We start from the raw sequence: 24,795 nt of genomic DNA, 5'->3' as shown, positions 1-24,795 counted from the left end.
GTAAACGCCAACTCTTCCTTGCCCTCCAAGATCCAGCCCGTGATTGATAATGAGCTCTTTTTCAAGATTCATATCTACGATTCAAGCCAATTTTTAAAAAAATCCGCCGAAAAATATTACCATAGTGACAATTTAAAGATTTTTGAAAAAATATTCCGACTTGATCTTAACACCCTGTACAGTAATTGCTCCTTTTTTCTTTTCCTAATTTAAAGATTGGAATCGATCCTGAACGACCCACCACTGTTCAACTTGGTTCAACTTGACTCAACTCGACAAAGCACTAAGTGTTGTCCCAAAATATTTTTTAAATCTAGTTAAATATATATCATAATCGAAAATATAATTTCTGTGATATATATCTTTTATTGCAATGGTCAGTTTTTGAAGAAGAAAAAAATCCAAGTTTTATCTATTGTGTGCGTGTGTTGCTCATGGATGAAATAAAGTGTCAAGACGTGATTTTGAATTATTTTTTAATAGAAACAATCTTATAGATAAATATAGATCTTTGGAATGTATATAATTTGACTATTTCATGAAGAAATATCAAATATTGAGAATTTGACAACTTTTATTTTCATATATTTGCTACTCTCCTGAGGGATAATTGGAAACAAAGTATATAATCCAAGAAATAGATTTTTACTAAGAAACCAAAAAATCAAATATGTTTTCGTACATACTTGATTAATTGTATTATCCCAATGGGTTACTTTTTTGTAAAACGATTTCTTGAAAAATGTATATTGAGCATGGCAACAATCATTTTATAGGTAACTCAAATATTCATCATTAAAAAAAACAAAGAGCCAAAATATACTATGAAATAATTTATTTCTGTCTGGAGTTCAATAGTTGTTTGATATTTACTTTGGTGCTAAATGTGTATTTTAGCTACTCCAAAAATCATGAATTTATCCTCGATAATCTCCTGGGAACTTACTTTTTATCTGAGTTGTTCATTTGGAATGGGATCATACATAAATCATACCAGCGAATTAAAGAACTAAAGGTAAAGAGTGAATACTAAGCAAAAGAAGATCAATTTTTTTACATTTCGAATTAATTTAGAAGGATTGTAAAAAAAGATTTAAATGTTGTTTAAAAAATATATAGAATTACTTAGGGAATGAATATATTTATATTTAAATAAAACTGTTAACTGTCAAAAAATATTTAGAGGCACACCTTTCCAAATTAATGAGCAAAAACCTAACATGTTCAAACGGCAAATATTACAATAGGCTGAAGATATGTCTTGTGCCATTGTCTACTGTAATGACTAAAGTACATATTCTGCTTAGATTGAAATTACACAACCACGTTTTTGCTGTGGGGAAACCTTCAATAAATTATTCTTTAATATTTGGCATGATTTGGAGACAAGCCAAGGAACAAAGTGAAGTATTTTGATATGCATGCTCAGTGAGACGTTTGGGGTTGCCTCTGATATATAATGAGATCAAGTACTAGTGGGATGGGCAAGAGGCTGATACGCAGAATGGCATTCAAAATTGCCTTGGGTTTGTTCCTTGCCTTTGATTCTTTATAGAGTCATAATGAAAATCCTGGGCTCTCATAAATAGATAGTGGTGAAAGGACAAAGGAATTGTATTCTCCCTTTAACACAGGAAGAGATGTTCACTGGTAGCTAGTATCCATAATAAAGCAAGGTCTACTTGTGTGAGTTGAAGCTTTCGGTTGATGAGAGTTCCATCACTTCCTTTTCAAACATAGTGAAGAGCGCCATGTATTCTGATGCAGGGTCCAATATGAAAAGATTTCCATTCTGTACATCTTCTGGGAAGATGTCTGTAAATTTTCCAGACCACAAAGTCAACTGGGCTTGAACACTTTGGTTTCGCAGGAGTTGTCACCTATGCTCCCTTAGGGTTTATTTATTCACTTTGCTAAATAAATAAAAAAATAGAGTACCACTCCCTCCGCAGGTACTCTGTGGCACACAGGTTGAGAACCCTGAACAATAAGACTGAAGGGAAAGAATGGACACTCAGTATCAGGAGATCATGTTTTTTTTTTTCTGGTTCTTTATTTGAAAGGTCATGGAGCCGTTCTAACTAGCAGACCTAACACTTACTGGAATTGTTTAGTATAATTAGACATAAATTTTAATATATTTTTCACTATGGTCTTGTGTAGCTAAGGATATTGTAAAAAATAATCTGCTACAAATAAAAAGAATACATGTTTCTTGTTCATGGTGGAAACTGAGCTTCAAACAACTTCACTATTGTTTTCATTTAATTATAACTAACTATATCTTCGGATGTCTTGAGGTCATCACAGAGGATCTAATGTTGTCTAGGAGAAGAATGGGAAGAAACATGGACGCTTCTTGGTCAAAAATTCTACAACGACTCCAAGAGCTGAGTTTGAGGTCGTATGTATGGGTCCCTGGGTAAATGTTGACAAAAAGCTCCATACAAAAACGAGCCACAGAATGAAATTCAATTGTTAACTTATTTAGAAGATATTGACAAAAATATATTTAAAGTTGACCAAGTCAACAAGAGGTATAGTGACATATGTCTAGCATTATCCACAGTTGATGTAGCTAATCTCTATTGTACAAAATATCCATCTCCAGTGGTGGTTTTTTATTTTATTGTTTCCGGCGGAAAAAGGATGCCCCCTTGTGTCCATTGCGCTATGATCAAATCAACTTTCCGTTGTCTTTGTTGTATTTGCATCAATATACTTACTCTAATTAGAACAAGTGATATATCAAATCAAATCTGAGAACATAAGAAATTCAATGGGACCAACGACTTTTATAAATTTACATAACAAGTGTTGAATTTAAACTTTAAAAAAAACGACAATTGATATGATTTCAAAATATATGTGGGTCAATTTTCCTATTCTTGATTTTGTTTAAAGACTAATTTTATATTGACACGCTACATTTGTAGTTGAAGCTTAGGTTTTATTAACATTTGTACATGGATCGTTCTACAATTATTTTATACTTTAGTGTATATGTGTTTCATGATTAAATCTCTAATGTACATAAAGTTATCGTATTATTTTTTTTTACAAAAAGTGGAATGTTCATTAATATAAGTATTTTATGGTTCGTGAAAAAGCTTTAACGTATGATTGCGTGTATTTATATTTGAGAAGAAAAATAGTACTACAATACTCTTGTTTTAGTTGGGCAATTATATTTTAATTACTGTAAGTGTCCATAGTAGAGATTTCTGTTTCTAAGCGAATAATTATCTAATTACAGCTTTCATGTTCACTTTTAGAAAATAAGTGGATATTTTAAGTTATTTTTGATGTGTTCTTGCATAAAATATGTAATTATTGTATATACCTACGTATATAATGAAGAGAGTTTATACACAAAGCCTCTTAAGCAGTGATTCCTAATCAGAGCTTTACATTACTTCGTCAAGGGTTATACTAGGCATTCAATATCATCCAAAAATCTATTTTAAGGGTGAAAAAATCTTAGGTCAACTTTTCTGATAAAATTAGTTTCTCTTCCAAAAGAAAAGTATGTCCTGTTTTAAAGTTAATATATGTTTCCATGCGCATAGACCTTTTATGCTTGACACAATAAAAAAGACTGCCTTTTATAAAGGTTGAAGTTTTTCACGCCATGTTTACTGCGGCACATGTCATTTTGATTTGAAAAAAGAAAATGTATTTTTGGGATGGAATTGAACATTTTTGTCGTAAATGGTGCAATATTGTTCGAATTCAAAGAGAGAAAATACTGAGCGGTACATTAAAATCTGAACACTTTGAATTTTAAACTTCAACAGAATATAATTTATTCAATTTTGATAGAATTTCAACCAAATTAATACCTTAAATAGATGTGAGCTCTCTCAATCATTATGTGGCCACCTTTAGAGGCAATGATGGCGTCCAAGAGGCGATGGAAGGTCAGGTACCCAATACTGATGTACAATCTGTCATTACGTCCCAGAGCTGGGTGACAGTGGTGTTGCCAAGGGCATTGGCATCATGGCTGTAGGAGGGCCAAAAGTTCCAAAAAAGAATTCTATATACCTCAAGAGAATCATTCACAACAAATTCAAAAGCGTTTTATAACGGAGAAGATGGGTTTATTTCATTACTGGTGCACAAAGTGGCATCTTCAACCTCTCAAGGTTCATTCCACTTACTTTTTTTAATGCTCTCTGGACAGTTTGACATGAAAACCAGAGATATCTCCAATGGGCCCTCCTGAACTTGAGGGGAATCTTTCACAAGTTACGAAACAGACTGATAATGCGGCCCACCCTCGTCATTCTTTCAGTTATCCGGCCCGCAGTGGTAAAAGTTTGGTGACCCCTGCATCATACTATCATATATTTTTTCTAACTCTTATCATTGTTCTTTAGGAGAGAATAAATAATTATTGAGTAGCTACGTGTGAGGGGACTCATGAACATGAAAAATAAAACTTTGTAGGCAAAGTTTGGCTCTTTGACGACGCCTAATTACTCTTGGCAATGAGAGTCTTTGATTCAGATTGTACGGTGTGCATCATTCAGTACATCTTAGAAACTAGACAGTCTACTAGGGATGGACCTGGAGGACCTGTAGCTCACCAAATTAAGGAATTTTGACTTTTTCAAGAAACTTTTTGGCTAAGGATGAAAAAATTTTACAGTAAATCAGGGGTATTTTTTTTTTTTTTTTTTTTAATTTTACACTAAATTAGGGGTAATTTTTTTTTTTTTTTCAAAAAATTTCATGTTTGAAATTAAATTTTGGAATTTTTTTCCAATACATTTAATTTTTGAAGGACAACTTTTAATTTTTTTACAAAAAAATTTATATTGGAAATTAAAATTTACAAAAATTTAGTTTTTTAAATATGAATTTTTGAATTTATTTTCAGAAAATTTGGATGTATGAAATTACTTTTTTAGAGAAAATTTCAAAAACTAATTCCACTTCCAAAAAAATATATAATCTTACAGAAGCATCTGGTCTACTTTATTTTTCAAATAATCTGAAATAGAGTTATGAGAATTTTTCAGAAAAAATAATTTTCTCTGAAGAGCTTGAAATTTTTTAATTATTTTTCGAAAAAATGTAACGTTTGAATTTTTTTTTCAAAAAATTTATATTGGAAATTAAACTTTGAAATTTTTTACAAAAGATTAGTTTTTAAATATTTTGTGAATAACTATGAATTTTTGAATATTTTTTCAGAAAATTTGGATTATTTTTTTACAGAAAATTTCAAAAATCAATTCCACCACCCAAAAAAAAAAAATAACCATACAGAAGAATCAGGTCTACTTTATATTTTTCAAAAAATTAGAAAAAAACTGAAGAATTCTTTCAAAAACAAAATAATTTTCGGTGAAGAGCTTTAAATTTTGTAATTTTTTTCTCAAAAAAATATAATATTTGATATTTTTTTACAAAAACTTTATATTGGAAATTAAATTTTGAAATTTTATTTTCGAAGAGAATTAGTTTTTGAAATATTTAGTGAATCGTTAGGGATTTTTGAAATTTTTCCAAAAATTTCCAAAAGCCAAAGTCCCCCCAAAAAAAAAAAAATATATATATATAATCCTAAAGACGTCCCTAAAATAATCATACCCTACTTTTTTATTTATATAATATTTACAAAGGAATCCTTATTTTTGGAAAGATAATTATAATCTCATAACCTTGAGTAGTCTTCTTAATTAAACCTCTTTTTGCATATGATTATTAAAAGATAGCACGAATTTAACATCTTTAATTTACATCAGTATGTATATGCAAGAATATAAATATCTATTAAAGTTGAGGTTGGTACTGAATCATGTTTTTATTATTTAGGAATGTGTTGGTTCCAAAATCTTAAAGATGCGTCCGGATCGTACGCTAAAACTATTCCACAGAAATGTACTTTGCAAAATAACGTCATCATAGATAAAAGCCAGTGACGTCATCATTATATATCTATTCTGTACAAGTTGCAAAATTTGTTCCAGTTACAACTTGTATAATCAAGTTGTGCAAGTTAGGATATGTGATTTGATTAAAATTCATTGTCCATAATAACAAGTGATTCATTAAAATCTGAACACGTTGAATTATATACTTTAACAAGGTATATTTTATTAATTAGCAATATAATTTCAACAAAATTAATAATATAAATAAAATTGTGTCAGAGCTCTCTTAATCATTAATGTAGCTGCCCTTAGCGGCAATGATGGTTTCCAGTCAGTGGCAGAAAGCCTGACACCTGCTTTGAATGTTCTTCTGTCATGGCGTCCTAGTGCAGGCTGACAGTAGCTTTGTGGGACTTGGTGTTTAGATGACAGACACTAATGGCCTTTCCCTCCACAATCACCCAAAGGTGTTGTCAAGAGGGTTGCTGTAGATGCTTAGGAGTGCCAAAAGTGTCAAAAAGAGTCGAAAAGACTCATTCAAAAGAGTCTTGCCAGGAAAAAAATGTTTTTTTTTCATGGTTGGTGTCAAAAGTGGCCTCTCCAACCACTTTTTTATAGCTTTCTGGACAGTCTGGTTCTACACACGAACTCTCTTGCATAGGACCTCACGGACTTGATGTGATTGGCGTCTGATGTTTTCTTTAAATTCCTCCCAGACCAGTTTCGTCTTTTTGACATATACATTATTCCTTTCCAACGTTTCGGACTTGCTAACAGTGTCGACAGTGGTCCTGAAGACACTAAACTGCTTGGAGTGCACAAATGAAAATTTGTGAATCACGTTAAAGTGTCATTATTTGACTTGTACATAAGCTAGAGAGCTCAAATTTGATTTGTTTAGTAAATAATTACTTAAGCTTTAAAATATCAAAATATGAATTAACTTCACTCACTCAACCTTCATCAATTATTAAATTAGTAAGTGCTCCGATTTCAATGGACCCCCAGGTACAACATCTGTCATTCTAATACCCAACTGTACATTGAACCTAACTTTTCATTTCGATCAATTAAAATTACATGGTTTTTATATATTTATGAGCTATATAATCCTGGGCATTTGAACTTTGTAATATGACATATAATAATGATATTTTAGTAAATTGTATGAAAATAGTCAAAAACTACAACATTAATACATTGATGAGTTAATTGGAATATTTAATATTGCATTATCCGGCTCCTAAGTACTGTAAATCCTTCATTTAAAATGATTCATCTATTTTTAGGAAACTACTAGTACAAAAAATTTGACCATTAAGTATACAATGTTTAAAAAAACAATAAATACTTCATTTAGGCCTAAATTAAGAAGGATGAGATTTTTTTTTTTTTCGGGATTGAAAGATACTTTGATTTTTACTCAACTGCTTCAAATGGTAAACTGAGTAGATACTTTCATTAAGTAAAGTATTTCTGGTATAGGACACTTCCAAATTTGCAGCTTTTTCAAAGACCAAGAGAAGAGACGTGCGGCCGAGGCCGTTTTATGTCCCATATTAAGAGCTGATACAACCTTATTATAAAGTTTGTTTTGAAAAAAAGATATAAATGTAAACTTTATTTGTTATGAAACAAGGTGCAAGTCAATATTTTGTAATTGGTAATGAGTACTTTATCGATATATAAATATATTGACCGAATGGTCAATTAAAATCTGAACATTTTGAATTTTTAAATTCAACAAGATATAATTTATTAATTAACAATCAAATTTCAACAGAATCAATACAAAAATAAATGCACGTCTGAGCTCTCTTAGTCATTAATATAACCCCCTTAGTGGCAACAATGGTTTCGAGTGGGCGGAAGATGCCCTATCCCCCAATGCGTTTGTATTCCTCGGTCATAGTGGCCTAGTGTTTGATGACAGTACCTTCGTGCGCCTCGGTGTTTACATGACAGACACTACACATGACTACTCTTGACATGCACCCAAAAGTGAAGCCGAGGGGGTTGGTATCAGGATGAAAGAAGGCCAAAAATGTGAAAAAAGAGCCCAAAAGAACTCAGTAGACTAATTTAAAGAGTCTTGCAACAGAGGAGATGAGTTTCTTTCATTGCCAGTGTCGTAAGTGGCCTCTCCACCCTCACAAGGCTCTTTCTACCCCCTTTTTTATAGCTCTTTGAACATTCAGTGTTCAGATTTCAATGGGCCGCCCAGTATAGCATCGCAATCATGGAAGATTTAAGATATATAAGAAAAATTGCGGACTATCTAATTTTCAATAATTTTACAATTTTACATATCGTAATGTACGAGTATTTATACCAAACTAATACGTTATTGCGTTTCATCCAACGCTATTTATTAATTTAACATCATTGATATATGAACAATGGATTCATATATCAAACTCAGAACAATATAGCATACATATAGTTACTGTTCTCAATTAGTTTAGTTTTTTAACCTACAATTTTTGATATTTTTATTTCAGTTAATTTTGAAATGTGATAGGTATTTAGGTGGTTTTTTAAACGATTATTCCACATAATTTTGCAAGGAATAACTACAGTATTGGGGCAATAAACGTACACACATAATATTAAATGTGTTGCCTGAAGTTTGAAGTCTGTCAAAAGTTATTGAATGATTTTTGTTCATTAAATATGTTACGGGCAATTTACAAAATACCCCGATAATCTATAAATTTTCCAATTGAGTTTAGTCAATGTTCATTTTAATTTCATTAACATTGTCAGGTGAAATGTTAGTGGGTAATTTTATTATTAAACAATGCATTGCAAGCAATTTGATCATTAAGGATCTGATTAAGATACAATTTGATTACAAGTAATTTAATAATCTTGTGCAGATACGTCCAACTTGTAAATCGCAGGCAGCGTAGCAGCCCATGTAGCTTTTACGTGTGCCCCACAACTCATTCTCAGTTCAAGTAGTATTTTTTTTAGAAATATTCTTGCAATATCATAAAAACGCGTAGAACACTTATAATCCGTACAAAGCTTGAAAAATATTTGACAGTATCGCGTATTTTCTGAGACTCTTACAGGATTACCAGATTAGCTTTTTTAATACGTTTGGCCTTTTTTTATATTCGGTCTAAAATTGAAATAAATTGGATTTAATAGTTTTGTTTTTTATATAGCCATTTTTCAAGAAATTTAACTTAATAGGTTCTACGGCACACTAAAATATTTAAAGTGGCTATGCGGCTCATCATATTAAAAGGTTAGGCATCCCTGATCTTTTACATTTCCATTGAAATTGATATTGTATTCAGAAAATCCAATTATTATATGATAAGAAATTGTAACGAGAGACTCCATTTAATTTTAAAAGATATATATCGGCCAACATATTGTAAAGATAGACAGCTGATCCTTGAATTAGATCAAAACCTATCGACACCATTATCCTGAGTATCAAGGACGCCTTCGTATATATTATAATACGCCCAGCTAATTGATTACGAAAGGGAATTGCTTGTCCAAGATAAGGACCAAAATGTATCGCTGCGGCTTTCCTGAGTATCAAAGACCCCTTCTTACAGTTGTTCTTAGTTGTGCAAGTGAACTGCTGATCGAAAAGGTAGGTCATTAGCCATTGCTTCCCTGAGGATGAAGGACCCCTTCTAATAGTCTATAACAGATCTCGGAAAATGGATTGTACAATTGAACTTTTTTGGGGTATGGAAATCCCCAACACTCACAATTTTAGGAATAATATGAGAGAGACATTCAAGACATTCTTATGATGTGACAACAAGACAGGTAAGTTGGTTGATGGACAGTTGTTTGTACAGCAACCCGTAAATCACTGCTTTCACTCCGGTATTGGGCGAACTTTATAACAAGCAATGTATGACCATCCAATAAAGGTCGGACTTGAGGCCTTAAATTTATCCAAGGAGTGTTATATAAGCACGGAGAAGCACCTATTAGAGATGGAAATATATACCAGGAAAGGCCTGAAGTGGAGGTCATAGAGAGAACACTGGATTATGACAATAAATGGGTATTCTGTGAACAATCTCTATCCGGAGAACTATAAATCCCACGCTTCAGAACCTTTTAGCCTTGCCATGGGGGAAAATGAAGATGATTGGACATATCTAAGGTCCTCACATTGACAATTTGCTTAGGATGACCAAGTGCAACAGAGCAAGCAATCACAAGCAAAAAGAACAAGCAAACAAAATTATATAACTCTCCCTAAGGGATTTAAAGGAGACTGAGGTAGGAAAGTTCGTCAATCTCCAAGTTCCAAGTATCAACGGTGGAAAAACATATCCCCACTACTTCTTTGCTCGTGTGGTCCATGTTGCAAAGAACGGATATTATAGATTAGGGACAAGAAATGTTGCATACAGTATAAGGACAAATAATAAAGTGATGTCATCTGTACTATCATAAAAACAATCAGAATCATGCTAAAATAGAAATCACTAATACTACTAAAAAAATGTTTTTTTCTGTCATATATGATTAAAAAATGTGCAATACTTATTTTGTGGTGAAATATACAATATAAATATCACTAAATAATGGCGTCGACAAAAAAAAATCAAATTACTTTTCAGAGGCTCAACGTAAATGCATTCTTGTGCTGATTTTGTCGTATGAGGTGCTCCGTTGGGTGAAGGAGGTCGCCAGAGACTGTCCATGGATCTAACAACATTTTTGCTCTGGAACACCTCAACCACGACTCAGGGTTGGCTTCATGACCACTGCTACGACTGGGAGATCATGGATATTTGGTCTCCCAGCTCCCCTGATCTGAATCAAATTAATTATTTTTTCTGGAGTTACATTTAGTCAAAGGTCAACAGAGATCCCCATACCTCCAACATGTTTCTTGTCGATTTCATCATCCAGCAGTGAAATAATTTAGTTTTTGGAGCCTGCACTCGATTTAAGACCTGAATCGAAGCCGTTATTGGGGCTGATTGAGGCCCCATTGTATAAAATATATTCTTAATGATTATATATTATTTTTTTTTCAAATAAAAATAACGAAATGACTATTAAATATTAATTAAAAGTAGATAGATCAAAAGTACCAGATTTTGTTATAGTGTATATCTTAAAGCTAATATACCCATATCGCTCCTTTGTTTTTTAGCTATAGTCCACCAAAAGTCATAATTCCTTTTGATGAATGAATCTCCAAAATTGTATGCTATTAAAATTTTTGGCTTTTCAAGACATGTTTTACTTATTTGTATGTCTAGCCAAACTTTTTATTACTCGAAAATGACTAATATTTGGCTTATACATCATTCAACCCAAATGTTTGTTCATAAATATGCATTCAACCCCTGTTGTACCTTATTAAATTTTGGGTGTGTCAGCTAACATTACGATCAATAAGCATTTATTTATAGTAATATTGTTGCTATACAATGTTATTTTTTAAATCTTTATATATGAGTCCTTGGGATATTTTCTTCATTTGGATTCTTATGGACCCATATATCAAGGAAGCATCCCCCTTTCACTGATAAACATCAGCCCCAATGAGTATGCCTTATTTTTTTTAAATATATAAACTAGCGTTTTTAGATATTAATGAGTTCAATCTCCATACTAATTTGCATATTCAATTATATTGAGACTTCCTACGTTAAAAAAAAAAGAGCTCGTTAATTGGAATTGTTGCTTATTTTACCTAACTAAATTATGTAAACACTAGTGTTGCAGTCGTGTTAAATCTATCGAGTTTGGGATATTGATAATTGAGTCAAGTCTTGTTTGGGTAAAGGCATCTGACAAAGAATGTTTATCATTGAATTGATAAAACCAAATCTCAATAATGTTGTGTGCTTGACTACCATAATTAGACAGTCGAATAATGTCGGCAAATTTAGAAAATATTTATTGCATATAAGATAATTATATGCGTAATTTTTTAACGGAAATTCGACTTCCTCTTTGGGTTAAAAAATATTAGATCCTGTCAGATTTTGATTGGATAAAAGCCGCCCTAGTAGCCATACATTTACATCAATCATTCCTAATAGGTAGGACTCCTACAACTGTTTTTATATAGAACTTCAAATTGGTTCTTTTTGACGTCTCTATTATCAGTTTTTGAAAAAGATTTCATATTTTAAAACGCCCTCTAATACCATAAGTATAGCAAATATTATATTAAAATACCCACCTAGTCGTTTTACCAATTGAATTCGTTCAATAAAACCTTAAGTATCTGTCATGTTTGTTAGCCACTATTTTTAATTAAAGTTGAGTTATATCTTTTAACATTCTTATAAGCATTATATGTTTATAACTAGATTATGGATTGATGATGAGGCCACTGGTTGATATCCAGAGGCCAGAACTAAGAAATGAGTCCATATTTTGCAGAGTTATGATTCAAGTTGATCACATAATCAAAGACTTAAACTCAAAAGTCATTTTTTTTTTCCAATTAATATATAGCACTCTTGAAATAACATTATATATCTCGAGGACTTGAACTAGGTTCAATGAAAACAAGCCAGAAGTCAGCCGCAATGTTGCTACTGAAGTTTTGGTTCTTCTTGGATATATGAACTGTAATGTACTTTTTGCTGTTGTAGGCAGTCTGGATGGAAACGCCAAAGGTATTTGGGTTCATTTCTGCACTTAAACTAACGTGAAGGACGGATATCGTACACACCTTGCCTTTATTTTTGTAACACCGACATTTTTACACTTAGAAACAAAGGATAAAACAAAACTTCTTAATACTACTCCAAGTTTTGTAGCACCAATTTGTAAAGTGTATATCCATAAATGTCTCATTTTTGAAATAGAAATACCTTTATTAGTCGTAGTTACATCAAAAAACATATCATCACAATTAAATACGAATTATGTACATCAATCAAAGTCCCTAATATATTTATTATTAGGTGACCTGACACAAAATGTGTATCTTAAATATTACTCCTGAGACAAAAAGCTCTCAATTTTTTTTTTTTAAATACAACTCTTATTTAAGAATGTTGAAGACAAGTATATAATTTATAATTACATCTTGTGTTTACCTAAACATAAATTGCAAAATAGGGTCAATATATACGACTTGCTTATTTAACAAATATATGGATGTAAGGCTGTTATTAACCCTGCATGCTTTACGTATATGCTTCATAGAAATAGCTCTAAACCATTTTTCACATCATATTTTATATTTGTGCGAAAAAAATGAGCAATTTTTTTAAATATGCACGCTTATATATTGCTCTAGAATTCATTGCATAAAAATGGATACAGCAAAAAAACAAGTAATACATGGCACAATACGTAATTTTGCAACCCACAGACTATAAAGTAAAAGTACATATATATATATATGAATAATTAAAGTCCAAACATAGAAGCAAATATTTAATATGACAGCATAAAAACAATATTGAACAAAGCTCAAGATAAATAAAAGATCCCAATTCATTTTTTTACTTAATATATTTGTATTGAATTGTTGGGGAAAAAGTAATTTCGCATTTCCCATCCCTTTTTTTAAAACTAAGTATATTTTGTATAATGGTATCTTTGGATCATACGATAAAACATTTTAAAGGTGTGGGTGTATCCTACAAACGCTTTTTGGACAGTATTGCGCTTGACCAGTTTAGTCGTGAATTATCGTGCGTTGATGTCTCTAAGGAATAAAATCCCCCTATTTTACATTTTTACTTTTCGGTTCATGTTGCATAACAGTGGTTCGATGGATTTCGTTCTGATGTTCTGGGGGGGCCTGAGGTCAACAATGCCGATAAAATTATTGAAAATATGTTCACGTTAGTAGTCGCAGCATCGCTCAAGAGCTCAATATCGATAAATATAGCCGTTTTGAACAATTTACGGATAAAAAAAGAAACTCGACTAAGAGAGGATTCGTGTTTCATCAAGTTAACGCCGGAAGATCAAGGATCTCAGATTGGAAGTAATTATGCATGCACCCTACAGTCTGGACCTGGCCCCAAATGACTACATCCTGTTCTTGTCTAAGGTCAATGTACTTGGGTGTACAAATTTGCCCTCAATAGAGACCTGTGAAAGTTGTCTGAGTTTTTTTTCTACTATGAACAATGGCTTCTACAAGAAGGGCATCATGAAGTTGGATTCTCGTTGCCAACAAGTATTCGAACCGAACGGGCCATACTTGGCCTAAATCGGATGATGGTAAAACTTCTTATAAAGCATTGAAATAAAGTGACAAATACGATATTAGCTAATACATTCTGTCCAATATTTCATAGACATTTTTGAGTCAAACATAGACCTTGTATTCAAATTTGTGAGACGATTTAAGATACCCATGAATTTTAGCTTTGGTTTAAAAACTTTATTTGGTTTAAAAAACTTATATTGACCCCGATATGGTTCCTTTCAAATAAAATCCATCTTTGTAAATATTATCATTTTATTATGACGATCAAATGCAGTTTCTTTAAGTGCAATTTACAGGACACCCCAAAGGGTTTACAAGAATAATATTTTGATGAAACTTGAAGATCATTCGTAGAAGAATACGAAAGTAATCAACACTCAATTTTGAGAAAAATCATTCAAACTTATTTTTGTGTTTATGGACACCATATATATATAATAAGGGTAATGGTTTTTTTTTAAATCTCATTTTTCTGCTTTAGTTTAAATGAACGATACACTTAAAAGGATCTCAAATTAATGGTATTTGCTTTTATTTTATATAGTGTTCGTGAAATAAAATAAATTATATTTATTTTAATACGAACTTAATAATTATAGGTATATTAACAAAATAAAAACCTAATAGTTAGACTCTTCAAGAGTCCAAACCAATTGTAATACACTCACACTATTTAATGAATACCAGTGGTGATAGAGACTTCTAAACATACGATCTACGACTGTCGTTTGAGTAACTGGTTGAATGGCAAAGAAGAAATCTAATCTGAAACCTTTTTCACGTGTGTATATTTGATTCAAAAGTATGTGACTACTAGTTTTTATGTTAATTAAGTGTAATTTTCCCCATGAACAATCCCTTTTTTTATAAGTACATCAACTAATAAGTATTACAATTGACCCCTACAGATCTATAAAGACAAGTTTATTTGAATGCCCTCAAAACTAATAAGATATCTTATTCAATTATAAATGTGCAGAGTGTAATTTATAAAACAATATTTAATCGAATGTATTATCTTGTTTAATCAAATAAAAAAAATATCAGCAATGAGTTATTTTTTAGGACAGGATCCGTACAAACCTTGTAATAATTAGGGATGTGTTTTTAGTAAAAGTGGGAGGAAAAGGCGGAAGCCAGACATATGGTACAACTGAGTTAAGACATTGGTTCATATCAGCAGCCTATTGTATGATTTTGGATGGTGAAAATGAATTACTACTTGAGAGAGGAGAACCTTTCGTTTTTAAAATAACATTAGTGCAGGCTAAATATCATAATTATATTCAAACTCATTTATATATATAAATTTTAATATGCATTTTTAAATCAATTGACAACAAAGGTAGACGAGAATTCTTCTTTCCGAGGAAGATGTTAACACCCCCATGACCTACTAAATAATGAACAAAAGGGAAGAAATAACAGAAAAACCAACCGTTTTTCCATTTCTAATCTGTACAGGGTGTCCACGATAAATTGGAACTATCTTAAAATTCAGCCTGCTTGATAAAAATGGAATTTGGAGTGTATTTGTTAATATGAAAAAGTTAGACATGATATTAAACAATAATTATATTCAACATGTCCTCCCTCAGCAGCCACCATCTTCTCCATCCTTCCCCTAAAGGCTTTGCATGCCCTGATGACTTCCACGGAATCGACAGCATTCCACTCCCTCGTAATGGAGCCCTACAGGGCCGCGATGCTCTTGTGGCTGACCTTGCAAACCTCCCTCTCCAACTTCCCCTACCACTAGTAATCATACGGACTGAGGTCGGGTGAGTTGGAGGGCCAGGTGTTGCGATCCCAGAAAGTTATATCATGGGAGTTAAGAGGTTAGTGGTCCTCATGGCGATGTGTGCTGGTGCTGAGTCTTGTTGCATTTAGCGGCTGTATCCTTCATCCAGGGGATGACGAACTCCTCCATGACTTCGCAGTACCTTATCGCGTTAACCCTTTCCTTGGGATTGAAGAAGAAAGGAGGCATCACCTCACCGGTTCTGCAGATGACACCCAGGGTCATCACAGAGGCCGGGAACTTTGCGTTGAAGACCGCAGGGACCTCTTCTCTCTCCTTGGCAAGCCACCTGTCATTCTGGACGTTGTAGCTTCTGTCGACAGTCCAGTTCTTCTCGTCGGAGGAGAAGATGCTTCTTCCTCCATCTTCAGGTCATTGAGGAGACGCTTACCGTTGGTGAGCCTGGCGGCCTTCATGGATGCCATGAGGATGCGTTGTTTGGCCATTCGGTATGACCTGTACCCGAGGTCTTCATTCACAGCCTTGGAGACCAGCTGCTTGCTCACTCCACGGTTCTTGGCCAACCTGGACAAGGAAGTCCCCGGCGAAGCCTTTATGGACTTCTGGAGGCCTTCAAGGAAGCGGGGAGTGCGGATTCGGTCACTGCTCATGTTGTGGGCCTTGCAGCAGACCTTCCCCTCAGCCTCCCAGGCATTGAAGACCCTGTACACCGTGGTCTTGGGGTAGTCTAGAAGTTTGTAGATAGCAAAGGGCTTGTGTCCCGCGCGAGCCAATCCGAGGATGGCGTCTCTCCTTGCTTGTTCCATAATGACTATTGTTTGTTGTCAAAACAATTGTGGTGGAAGTTATAGTGTATTGTTCATGCAACCTTTTATATTAGTATGATTTAACCCCGAATATCCACATTATGTATCTGGATGAAGTTTAAAGTAGTTACAATTTATCGTGAACACCCTGTATACCAGCTATCTCAACACATTTAACAATGTATCAATGGGTATTATTTAACAGAATATTGGATAATCCGTTACTATTAGGACAGTAATTATAGGTTTTATATGTATAAGATTATTTAGAAAATAATCCTTGCAGTTTCTTCAAAGATATTTGCCTCATATCACTCCCCACCCCTTCCACTTAGTTGACGTGTCTCTCTCTATGGCCTTTGAAGATGTCTTTTGCAGGAGGATTTGTAGCTTTCGGTTTATAAGGTTTATTTATAAATGGAAGAAAATCTTAATTTTCACTTCTTGATATTTTTTGCTACTAGTAATGGTTGAATGGTGATTAGATTTTTATATTGAGGGAGCCCACAAGGGCTGATACTCAAGCGTAGTTCAAGTAGGCCTCAGATGTGGTATAATGTTATTCATTTGTTCAGAAATTCTATACTTTTTCACCTATTTTGGGGGCTATTTTCATAGTATGCTTGAGTCAGTCATATCCGATAGGGGTCATAGGTCTGTAATAAAAATTTATTATTCCATTTTTGATCAACTCTCTACAAACCTACCAATAAGAGATCGGTGATCTACTATTGTCTTGTGGCTCACCTACATTTATCTAACATACAGTAATAACAATTTATATCTAACACATGGGCTGAAAAGTCCGAGACATTACACAAAGATGACGTTATATTTTTTTATAATTATTCACTTCATTTTCATTTAGTACAAATCTTCAAAAGACAGCTGTCAAAATTTAATTAGAATTTGTTCATTAGTTTTTGAATTATTTTGCTATGTGGAATACTACTTTTGTTTGTTTTTATAGCCAATGGATCAAAAACAACTTCGTCTCGTAATTTTTAACTGCTTCTTGATAGCGTAAAATACCGTTTAAGAAAAGCCATGGGTTGAAAAGTGTTATAGCTACTCCAATCCATAAAGTGAATTATATTAATACAGTAAATTTTAAACGAACCAACTTTCTTTCTTTGTTAATCCCGGAAATGACCACCCGTGGGTTATAAAACTATTTAGTAGTATTAAAGCTCGGTCCTGCGCCATTTTTTTTTTTTTTTTTTTTTTTTTTTTTTTTTAGTTCGGCCTTAAGACATTGTTTCTAGGTCTATTTTTCGGTCCAGACTGCGGTTTCATACCTGGGATCGATTTTTTCTGTCCCACTTTGTAGACCGATTTTGATTTGGTCTCACTTTATGGACCGACTTTTTTCAGTCTCATATATTATGTGATACTTTTTTTATATATATATCAAATGTCATTCATTTTTTTTCAAAAAAATCTCAAAAGTACACGATAAGTTCTTGAACAAATACTCTATACATATTAGAGACGGCGGGATCAAAATTAGTTCAAAATCTAATTTTGATACGTTGTATAACGTCATTGTAGTTGAAAAAAACTTATGATGTCATGTTATAAACAATTTATCTGTCAAAACTGTTTAAACCGATTTTTTGGGACCGAACAAGAACGAATTTTTCCTTTGGATCCATCTAGACTGAATCTTTATATGAGATCGGTACAGACCGACCTTTTTTGTTGGACCGAACTAATTGTGTCTAACAAAAAATATAACGGTCTCTGACCGGTCTAGGATTTCCAAACCGAAACTCAACACTAATATTTAGATATATGCATTACAAATGTGATGCAACCAAAGGCGAACGGGGGTTAGAGCTTCCCTTAATATCCATGATGGGATCTATTTTATCTGAAACTACAAAATTAAACAATACATTTTTAGGTGGGGGGGGAGAGGGGGGCTCAAAAATCCACGAGTTACAATATTAAGCTCATGAAAATTGTGTGTATTTTGGCCATGTAAAAAAAACCCCCGAAAATCATAAAAGTAACCCTGGCAATTTGAAGAATGTTTTAGAGGAGATGATCTGTGAGGAATCAGCTGTGACAAGGTAGGAGGGGGAGAAGGAAATAAATAAAGATTTTGGCAAGAATTAGGCGGATGTTGATTTTCGATTCTACTCTTAAAATATCGATATATCTTTTAGATAAACTACATGAGTTCTTTAAAAAAAATTAATTTTTCGACTATACTGTACGGATACGCATACCATAAATGGTGTGTTGCAGTTTGTACCGAACCATGGGCTTACCATACCGTCCCATCCCTAATATATATGTAATTCATATTAATAAATTGTGGAGAAATAATATAAAAATGATAGTCCGAGACACCCTAAGAGATAAATAGCAATTGGTATGATTGACTTATGTATTCACCTAACTACAAAATGATTTCGGGTCTTTTTCTGGTTCTCTTAGGATGACATCTTGTGTGACGCAATAAAGATGACGACGTGAATAATTCGTCAAAAAATGAATTTTCCCCTCTTTTATTTAGTAAATAAAATAATTAATTATTATCATTTTATTCTTCTACTTTATATTTGAATTTCAAGAGATGTTTTTTTTTAAGAGACGTTAAAGAGATTTGATTCTAGTATTACATGTGACGGATTAAAGCTATTTAAAAAAAAGATAAATGGTTGGGGTGACACTCCACCACCTCCTGTAATCCCACGTCATGATAACAGTTATGTACATCAATATCACGTTATAACGTACACAAATTATGAATATTTTACTCTGTTGGGACTCAAAGCGTTGGTATACTCCTAAGTATATATGTATACATACATAGAATCAATGTTTATTTATAAGTGAGCTTATTTACATTCTGTATTTTATGTTAATGAGATATATTTTGAACTGAATAATGATTTAATTATATGTACATATACATAGGATTGACAATTTATTATTCATGGGTGTTGTCAGAGGGCTGTGGAATCCTTTTTGGGAAGTAAGAAATAAATTATCGATAACAACATGAAACAAAACCAAATTAAATATGTGTGTAGTAAGATAAATTAATTCACGTTTTTACGTGACGTCAGCATTGTTGATTTCGACCATTTGAAAGCCTAAACCACCAAATTTTACTATGTTAAAAACCAAGCTTGTAAGCGTTCCGCTATTTTGGCGTTCTGTTCATATTTTTTTTCTTTTTTCAGCGTTGATCATTCAGCCAGGACTTCCACTTTGATAGTATTAGGGAGGCCTCATTGGAGAACTAGGTTTCAAAAAAATTTGACACGATAATCCTGTAAATATTAGCCTTCATATAAGCTACAACTGACTAAAATCGGTTCCATCATTGTGGAGATGGAAGTCAAAAGGTGAAGTATAGATGATTTGGATAGCAGCTTGTACAGATACAAGACAAGGAAAACTGGAACGTGGACTAGTCTCCAGGAGCGACCCTTACCTTGCTTAGATGGTCGTGAAGGTTCTGTTGGTCAAGCATACTAATTTCTAAGCTAGTGCGATGATGCTATGAATCTTAGCATCTAACGGAAGAGAATACTCCCATATTGGTACACAAAAGTCCTGAAAATCCGTACAAAGGAGTATCAAGGCATCCTCAAGGATGTGATCTTGCCTTGGGCGAAGTCCAACTACTCAGAGGGAAACTATGTGCTCCGGCATGACCAAACTGCGGCCCTCACAATAAATGAAAACAGACTTTATTGTTTATATTAGGTCATTTGGAAGTAAATATTCATATGATGCAATCTGGTGCATGATTACATATTTGGATATGAGAAAGAGCCTGATTTCGACAACTGTCAATTGGAAGAAGGGGAATGATGGACCACAATTAACTGTTGAATAATCCTCCTTGAATCTTGCAACAAAGGAGAAATACTTTTGCGCCAAATTGCGAAATCTTCATCTTCCATTTATGCAAAAGGTTGGACGAGTAATCAGTGATGGTAATGATAATATGCCTCCATATAACAAGAGTGCCAACTACTAATATGAGCGTTGAACGACCATAACGTATGTTTAAAACAAAAACAACAAAAATGTATCTTGAATAAATCTTTTCAAAATCTGAATTTGTAGATATATAATATTGCAAAATTTAGAAATTAATGAAGATAAATACAAAAATACACTAATTACTCTAAATTATCCTATTAAAACAGTCTTTTTCTTTAAATAGAAAATTCTTCCATTCGGATATTTTAGGCTTTCACTTTTCAAAATATTAACTTTCTTTTTTTACTCATTTTTTCCAAAAAAATTGCTAATAAATCCTATTTTAGATACTTATAATTGTTAAAAATATGTTATCTTTTCCTTGCAGGGGAAACTGTGGTAAACGAGAATCACAACAAAGAAGGCACGTAATTGAATATGGACGACTTATATCGATTTTAGACACAGTACAATATAAATTTGTATTAAGTTTTTTTATGCTGAGATGTTGTCAATATTAATATCAGGTTAGAACACTCTCATTTATTATATATTAGAGGTAGTAACCAACATTGCCTCGAGGTATCAACACCGTTATATAATTAATTATATAAATATGTTGTTTACAAGTTACGATATGATCTGTAAAAGCTGCAACTTGTATAAGCCAATTGTATTAGTTACGATGTTTGTACAAGTTGGAACTTTTACAGGTTGCCACTCCTACGTCTTAAAACATATTATTTAATTATAATATTGGTCGTTCGAGTTACCATATTTTGATTTGGATTTTGATCTATTAAAATTACACAGCTATTATGTAATTATACGTAATATAAATGTGGGCAATTGAACTTTACAATGAGCTACAGAATACTTTTGAGGATTTTTATTAAAATAGTCAAAAATTACACAATTTGCATATCGATCATCCATGGAATTTAAAAAAATTGCATTATTATCATACAAGGTATTGATAATCCTTGATTTAAAATTATTCATATATATATATATTTTATTTTTTCTACAACTTCTACAACTTTCTTATACAAGTTGCAAAGTTTGTCAATTTTGTACTTGGCGCCATTCGAAAGAACTGACACAAAGCTAGAATTTGATGTTTGTTTTGTTTGTATGGGATTAAAAATGTCCAAGCCACAAGCAAAATGGCAGAGGATATGTGATCTTCTCCGCGCACAAGTCGATCCCAAGGAGTTGTTCTGAACAGGAGAAATGGTCGCGTCTTGGCTGAAGCAAGAGTTCAGGTAGAGGGAGCCTTCAGGACCAAATATACAGCTCAGTTCATGGTCCTTAGTGTCGTGGCATCCAATGACAGCAAGATGCCTCCTTACTTCTTCTAGGCCAACGAGAAAGTCAACACGGACGTCTGCTACAATGACATCAGGTACCATATCTTGCCATGGTTGAAGAGCACGTTCTCCTGAGACGACTATGTGTTTGTCCAAGACGGCACCCCTGCACACACGTTCAAGAAGGTGCGGATTTTCTTCAGGGAGAACATGGCTTCCTTAGGGCTGACAAACGTCTCGCCTTCGTCCTCACCCGACGTGAACACCCTGGTTTTCGCTGTTTGGAGGATCTTGGAGGGCAAGACAAACTTCTCACCCGAATGTAGATACACTGAAGCCATGATGACGGAGGAGTGGAACACCTTACTTCGGACTTCATCAAGACCAGCTGTGCTTCTTTTCGGTCCCATATTGAAGCCATCATTTGGAACGGAGGTGGACATACTGAACAAAAAATGTAGAAAATTATTGAATTACGAACTTTTGCTTCAAAAGTTTGCCATAAAAATGGCACAAAATAAGAATATGGAGAAGTGAAAATGGCTTTTAAAATTTTCTAAATTTTGAGTGCTCACCCTGTATAAATAATAAGAAATTTAGCGAGGGTTCAGAAACTTATGGGGGCTAGCAACTTCACTGTTTATAATATATTAAGACCATCTAAAACAGAAGAGTTCATTAAACTTTTAATCCATAAAATTATTACAAATCAGATTATTAATCTTATTAACTTATCACATCCAATTACATCCTTTCTATCGTGAGAATTATTTTCATTACAAATAATTAAGATTTACTGTCTTTTCAGTTATTAATTATATTTTGATCAATAACTGAATGGAAATACCTTTTATACATGGGACAATCATTCATCAATAATTGGTTATTTTTCTACAAATAAATCTTAAAAGTAATTCACATGGACATAAAGTATACTTAAGTAAATATATCAAAGAAATAAGCCTCACCTCTATTATATAACCATAATTTTTTGATAGTTTGGCTTATACGCATTAAATGTTAACACAACATATATTTACGAGTATGTATCCTATTGTTTAAATATATTTAAAGGCTAAAGTGGGGCGTCAAATCTTACAACTGTCTCGGCAGCTAAGAACGATTGCAACAGTTGCAGATCTTTGCAAGTTACTTTTACCTCTGAAAAACAGTTTTTATTTGATATTTCCGTAAGTAGTTTACAAAATTATAGGGGTTTTTCACAATAATCTTCATTCTCAGGGCTGTAATCACTGGGGGCCTGAAATTATGTACCTATTTATAAAATACATGTATAAGCCATTACTAAATAAACTTGTTATTTGTGCAGGGATTCGGTCTGAAAAACCTAGACCAGTCAAAAACCCATGATTTTTAGCGTACCGAACAAACTCTGTCCTTTAAATAGGTACTTTTTGGATGCAAGAGCATCATTTCAGCACTGTAAAGAAATAGTTTTTAATTTCCTACCCCCCCCACTCCCACTTACCCCGAAAATTTATTCTTGGACCACGTATCTGTATATTTTTAATCTAATTCCACAGTAATAAAAAAAAGCTGGTCTTGTCGTCCTATTTAGAGCCTTTTTATTCTTAAATAATTAGTTATACAACATTTTAAGCTAATACAGTACAGATTTACAGTCATATTAAAGCTCAAAGGTCGCAAAAAGGTCAATTCATATAAATTTTTATTTTATATTGTGTAATAAGGTGACCTGCTGATTCGATCTTCTGTTATATTTTAATAAAAAAGTTATTTTCGTAAAGTTTTAGTCCTTAAAGGTCGTTTTTTGACCTCTATAGCCATTTGAAAATGACTTTTTTAACATCATACTTTATTTGAAAAGAGATTCAGAAGTTTCAACATTAAACGTATGTTCTCAGTTTAGAAATTTTAAATTTTAACCCTTCAACGTTTAAAATAATTTTTATTTTTTTTTTTTTTTTTTTAACAAACCCCAGAGGTTTTTATAAGTCTCTACCAAACGGTTCGGATGTCAATTAAAAGTGTATGTTCTAAAGAACGTGCATAATTTAATTAATAATAAATTTTCTAGTAAAATGCAATAACTCCTTAATTTGGGATCGAGGGGCTATAGCCCCTCCATCCACATGTTATAACACAACATACCAAAATATCTTTGTAAATCTTTGAATCTATTTAAAAGCTATACCAGTTAATAGTTTTTCCCCTCTGGGTGCATTTGAACGCGACTTTTCAAATTTCGCAACTCTTTCCGTAGCCAGTGACAGTTCCAACAATTACAGATCCTCAAAAACTACTTTAAACCTCCTCAAAAATATTTTTTATTTCATATTTTATTTACAATTGTGATTTAATTTTTATAGCTGTAGTTTTTTTAATGTTGGAAATAAGGACGTGTCTGTTTTATTAATACAATAAATTTTGAATTCTTCAAAAATAGTACACTTTTATTCAAATATTGTTTGTCATTTCATAAAGTTATAGTCATTAGGCATTCACAAAAAATATTCTAAAAGACTTTCATTAAATCATTTTTTCTTTTACAATAATAGTTATTTATAATAGAATAAAAATGGATGAATAAAGATTATGAAATAGATTCCAATAAAGTAACTCATATGTGACAAGTTAATGATATCAATGTCCTTACTTCCATCACATCAACTCGTTAAATATGTCATAATAACTTTCTTGTTTCTTGAAATATGAATCCTTGTTGATTTATAAGAGCAAAAAAAAAAAATTTTTTTAATAGGTTTAAAGATTTAAAAGTAACAAGATTTTTGAATTTTTTGTTAGAAAAAATTTAAGGCTAATATTAAGAAAAAAAAATCCCCTTTACGAGGTCTGTTCCAGAAGTATCTGACCCAACAAAGAAAACATAAAAAATTAGAGGGAAGAAGTATTT

The sequence above is a fragment of the Lepeophtheirus salmonis genome, chromosome 7 (genome assembly GCF_016086655.4).
Source record: "Lepeophtheirus salmonis chromosome 7, UVic_Lsal_1.4, whole genome shotgun sequence".
Taxonomy (NCBI): Eukaryota; Metazoa; Arthropoda; class Copepoda; order Siphonostomatoida; family Caligidae; genus Lepeophtheirus; species Lepeophtheirus salmonis.
The sequence above is the reverse complement of the archived record's forward strand: the minus strand, read 5'-3'. Positions refer to the sequence as shown.